Source organism: Cryptotermes secundus, unplaced genomic scaffold (assembly GCF_002891405.2).
Source record: "Cryptotermes secundus unplaced genomic scaffold, Csec_1.0 scaffold2267, whole genome shotgun sequence".
Classification (NCBI taxonomy): domain Eukaryota; kingdom Metazoa; phylum Arthropoda; class Insecta; order Blattodea; family Kalotermitidae; genus Cryptotermes; species Cryptotermes secundus.
In genome coordinates, this window is record NW_019738376.1 from 42,092 (window position 1) to 48,311 (window position 6,220).

A 6,220-nucleotide genomic window follows, 5' to 3' on the forward strand; every position below is an offset into this window, starting at 1 on the left:
TTGTCTACCTTAGCGTAATACTGCTTAGCTATATCTACTGACAAAGACTGATGTTCTGACAATATAAACGAAAAATTTAACTTAGTGTTTCTTATCTTAATTGGTAAAGGGAAAACATGATACAGACTGTATTTCACTTGATTTGTTATAGGAAGACCAACTACACAAAATAACTTTCCTTTAAAAATACATCAGTTTTACTAATTCTTAAAAGTATATTATGGTATTATGGAATTGGCCATGTCAGTCTCTTGGAAGTCAGCTTGATTTAATTTTATCTGATTCATGATTTGAGCTAGTGCAATAACATGTGGCTAGAGTATGCCGGATGCTCTGTCTCCTTGCACCGAATGCTCATTTACAAGCAGCAGCATGGGTGAGGAAGTATATATTTTCTTTATGTTATCACCTTGTTCATTATTCGTCAACCCTTAAGATCGTACACACTCATTCTCAAGTACGTCTTGTAATGTCGTATTTATAGATCTTGCTATCGATTCTTACCACTGTTATCTAGGGTGACCAACTTTCAGTCATGAATTTAAGGGAGATTTAGTCACATCAAATTTTGCGCATTTTTAGCGGCGCAGAGTCAGTCCAGCAAACATTCATGGAATGGATAATATTAAACAAAAGAATTAATTTACATTGTATATAATATATAGGTCACAGTTTAGAATAAATTTTACAAATTTGCACGTTTCTGAGTCCTAACCTATATGTATTGTCCACTGATGCTGCAGAACTAAGCATTTTTTTATCTTCTTGTGCAAATTTAAAAATCTCTTTACAACTATAGTCATAATTAATTGCTACCATTAGCTCTGACTTAATTAGTTCTAAGCTGCATTGATTTCTGTGATCAGTCATTTATTGCTCATCAGTGAAAAAATTCTTTCAGTATGGGTATTTGAGCCTGGGATGCTTAAAACAAAGCCTAAAATCTTAATAAGGTTTGGCACATCAATTTGTTTGTTTCTTAAATCACTGAAAATATTAACCCAACTTTGTTCTATACGTCCTGTTTTTACCACATTCAGAACACTTTTTGCACTAGAAAACTCTTCATACAGGCTGTCCTCATTTACAAAATCAAGATTAAATTCTTTTACAATGGTTTGAAAATGTCTGAAAGAAAGTTCAGTGTTTAAATTTAATGGCAAAAGACAATGGACAGGATTTGCATTTGATAACTCAAAATTCTTAGAAATGTACTTGTGGAAGCAACAGTAGAAATTAACAAAATCATTTGTAGCACATTTCTGCAGGGGTGGATTCAAACAGTTTAAAATTTTTCCCATGGCAGTACCAAAAATCCTGACCTCTATCCTCTGCTGAATTTTATTGCCTACACATTGCATTACACTGTAGCATTCCATGATGCTAAGTTAGCAGTTTCAAGAATTTTGGCAGATTGAACAAGTACTGCACAAATGTTGGAAAAAAATTTAAGATATGCCTCAATAACACACTCCTTTTCTGGATCTTTATCACTGAAATGTTTTTTTAATATTTTTGGACAGTCAGTCACACTTTTGAAATAACTTAAAATAGGTAATCAGTTTTGTATTAATCTGTCCACAGCTGATGTTAGGGAAAGCCAATGAGTAGGCACATGACAGACAATCTCCAACGTTTCGGCATCAACAAGATCAAAGAATGACTTCAGCTCTTCTCTTCTTTTTGCTGATACCGAGAAGTGTCCATATATTTTTAAGATTATCATTTCAATATCCACATCTAATCCATCAGATGCATGTTTTGTGGCATTATGCAATATATGATTTGAGCAGTTTGCTCTAAGCAAATTTTTGTTATCTTCTTCTTGTAGTTTGAACACAGAATTATGCTTCCCATAATTCACATTGCATTATCTGCACAATATGAAGTTAGATTTTTCATATCGAACTTGTGTATATCAAGTGAAGACTTGATCAAATTATGGGTAGCATTAGCTGTTTCATCGGCTTGTTCAGTGAAGTCCAGGAGCCTATTTTTAACACCACTAAGAGGGTCAGTTACCTCACAACCAGTGGGAATATCTTTCTGTTTTTGTGGTTGGAGGCATCAGTTGCAATAGAGAAAAGGTTGCTTGATTTTGCTGGATCCTTCAACACATTGATGAAGTCTTGCACACTTCTTGGCTCTAGAACATTTTTCACAATAGCCTCTGCCTTTGTTCGGCCACAGGACATTTTCTTAGCCAAGTTAGAGTCATGGAAAATATCCTTCGATAACTTATTTGTGCAATCCATACTTCTGTAGCCGATGTTGTGTTTTACAGTATGGAAAACCAATGCTAGCTCACCTGCAACGTTTTTGAAGTCTTTCCTGCTGTTCCCGAAAAAGAGGTGCAAATTTGTAGAGGTCTTTTATGTCCCTTTCCTTTCGTTTATGCCCTTCTGTGCAAGAATGTTGTCTGCAGTCGGTATTACCCCCGTGAGCGATGCTGAACTCGCATTTACAAAGTATACGATAAGCTCTGTAAACGTTGGAGGGCACGGACTTTAACCATAAATATTGTTCTTCCCATTTTCTCAAGTAAACACACAAGTATTTAGTTTTCTTCTGAGGTGGAGTTTTTGCATTGTTGCTTTCACTTTCACTTTCACTGTCACTACTTATTATGAAAATGGATTCAATTTGGTAATTATTTAAAAGCACGAGGATGAAGATGGCAAGAAGCAAGAACAGAAAATATTACAATCCGGAAACATATATTCCGCTATCGATTAGTATATGCTAAACTTTCTATCGATTATTATAGGTAATTTTTCAATATTTATCGATGAGTACCTCTAAGTCTAAAGTGTCGATAATAATAACAGTTTATATCAGAATGTATTTGGCGGGAATAATATATAATTTAAATTTTGCGATCTTGATTGTTAATGAAATATAAGGGAAAAATAGAAGGTCAATACGGGAGCTGGGAGGATCCAAGGAAAGTAGCTCTATATTGGGTAAGGGGTAACAATCTCCCACTGTAATTTCATTTAGTTTTCTAAAATTGATGCAAATCCTCCATTTTCTTTTACCGGATGCATCAATTTTCTTTGGGACTACTAACAATGGAAAGTTCCACCCGCTGTTGCTGGGTGTTATAATGTCTTCTTCTAACATCTGATTTACCTGCCTTTGAATTTCTTCTTGGTGCGCTACTGGCAACCTATAATTTCTCAATGTGATCGCTCTACCCTTTGGGATGATAGGGGTTGGGATTGTGTGTTCTGCCGCTGTCGTCGCGGTTAACGAATCCCCTGGTAATTTAAAGATATCTACGTATTCTTCGCAGATTTTTCTAATTTCACTCGCCCCTTCTACGATATGGTCTAACCTTAGGTTTTCACTCAACAACTTTAATCTCTTTGATTTGCATGTCTGATTTACATGTTCTCGCCTGCTCATCATTGTTGGTGGTTTCTCTAATTTCGGATCTGACGTCATGCATATTGGTTTATCCGTCAAATTAATCATTAAACAAGGGAATTCGAAATTTTCACAACTTACTAAGCTAGATGCGCACATTAACCCTGGTTGGGTAATCTGGTGCTCAATAAAGCGAATTCCTTTCTCTGACGTCTTACATTTCACGACCTGCTCACTGCATGGCGGTATTATAACCGACGTTTTCTTTTGAAACCCATAGCCCTCATTAGCCAGCCAATCTTGACCAAGAATTATATCTAGGTTTCTCGGCATTTTGTCAACAACATAGCATTTCTGTTCTGAGGCTTCTAATGTATTCTCAATTTTTAGCTTTACTTGACCCTTTATCTCTATATGCTCTCCAGTGATCCCATACACCTTACGATTTTCGTCTTTTTCTTTACTGCACTTTATTAAAGACGATTCTTTTACCAATGAAATTTGTGACCCCGAATCTATCAGGGCTATCCGAAGCCCTTCCTTTAACTGCGGACAGACTACATATACCTCGTAGTGCCCCAAGGAATCCTCTGATTCCTTCGAATCGTTTCCTACGATTCCTATATGATCACATCTTGTGACCCGTGGTGAACCCTCATGCTCATAATTTATGAACCCTCTTGGATTCCCACCACCTAGCGAACTCTCTTGGTCACCTAGTGACCTGTCTTTGAGCCCCCTGGTGTCTGTAAACTTTGGTGGATTCTCTTGGTCATCCCTGTGACCCATCTTTGAACCCCCAATCTCTGCGACTACTGGTAATTTCTCTTGATCACTTGCGTGACCCGTCTTTGAAACCCCCAGTGTCAATGGTCCCGTCGGATCCCGAAAATCAAAGGCGTCCCCCTGACTTTCCACTTTAATAAACTCATACTCATAACTATGCATAGCTTTACTTCCATTATTTTGTCTCTTAACACTTTCTCTATTATCACTTCCTCCTTTATTACTTTCTCCGCAACCTATCGGGCGGTTCATTCTCGGTTGCTCAGAATGACCTACTGCCCATTTCCCTGTGGGTCCCTTGCCCTACAGTACTTACTCTCATGCCCTACTCTGTGGCATTTCTCACACGTAGGCTTACTCCTACAATCTTTTGCTATGTGGCCGGTACGTTGGCACCTAAAACACTTAACAGAGGTCACTACATTTACCTCCCTTTTTACCTGGGGTCTCTATTCTCTTCTCAAATTTCCTGCGTTTCCTGAAAAACCTGCGTTCGGCCATGTTAAATTCCCTGTATTTCCCTTAAATTTCTGTGACTTCACCTCGCTTTCTTCTTGCAAGGCTGTCTCCACTAACTGTGCTAGCGATTCCTCTTCTCCTTTCGCCTTCACAATATATTTAATCCTATCATCCTTTAATCCTGCGACAAATGTACCCTTCATGAATTCTGAGACAAGTATAACACCTCCTTCTATTGCATTTGGATTTAATTTCTCAATTCTGCTCTTGGCCTCCCTCATGAGGTCTAATCCCATATTATCTATTCTCGATCCCCACTGGGCTACTGTCTCGCCGTTACCTTGCTTAGCTGTAAACAGTAGGCTCGCGTAATATTCGAGCGTTCTCTTAACTGCGTAGTTCTCCTCTAGGATAGCTTTAACCTGCGCCCAAGTATTTCTCTCTGATCTTGCTAGCAATCTATCCTTTGCTTCCCCAGTGATTTTGGATTCGATGAACTTCAATAACAATGGTTGCTTATTAGGATGCACAACTTGTCTAGCGGATTCCACTCCCTCACAGAATTCACGTAATTGTTTAGGATTTCCATCAAAATTTTTAGGGATTAATTTAACAGCCTGAACAACAGAAATAAAATTATTTTTGTCGTCTGCCATAATGGAATTGGACTAACCTTATGAAATTGAAGAACCAAGGGTGGTCGGAAGACCGAAGTTCAGAGCGATGAGAACGATGCCCCTCGAGGTGTCCCCACACTCCTCTCGCGTCGGCGGCTGCTGTCGGCTGGTTGCCTCTGCCGTTCCTCGGGATGCAGCAGGGGCCGCTGATGACAGCTTCCTTCCACAGATCCAGCAGCTGCTTCCTTCCGAGTACCTCGGGCCCTTGAGGATTCCTCCGGGACGTTGTGCTAGAGAAGCGGGCTTGGATATGCCTCGGCTGTTCCAAGTCCTCCCGGCCCTTCCGTCGGCATCCGTGAGTTTCTCTGTTGTTGGATGTTATTTGCAAGATATTAGCAATTATTCGCAACTATTCGCAATTATCCACCCGCTGCCACCGGTGATGTCGTAAGCGTGGTCTCTCGATGACAGCTAGACATCACAATGTCGATGCCTCAGGATGTTATAGACTTCGACGATAAATTGGGATAATCACGGAGACTTGTAGATAAGCAAGAAAAACAAAGTATTCTTGGTTGCGACAAGAGATCTCTCTTTACTGGATCTAACAGACCAGCGTGGTGGAAGTACAAAGTATAAAGTTGAACTGAAGAGAAGCAGAGCTTCGCCCTCTATAATATGACCAGAAGATCTGATCCCGTGTGTTTTCACACATGCCTTTTATAGGACCAAACTGGGAGTTGGTTCACAGGAATGCACTCACATCTCCCCTCCAAAATGCATTAGGGTCAGCTGTGCATTAAGGTTACAAGAAACAGAACTCCCAGAGACTTAGCTCGAGCGTGGGAGAGAACTTTAAGTTTGTGTCTCAACCCCAGATTCCTCCTATAATGCCTTTAAAGTGCAAAATACAATTTAAAATGTTACACAGAAATACACGTACTCGTAAGATTGCTTCCTTATGGAAGACCCGGAAGGGGTTTTGACAG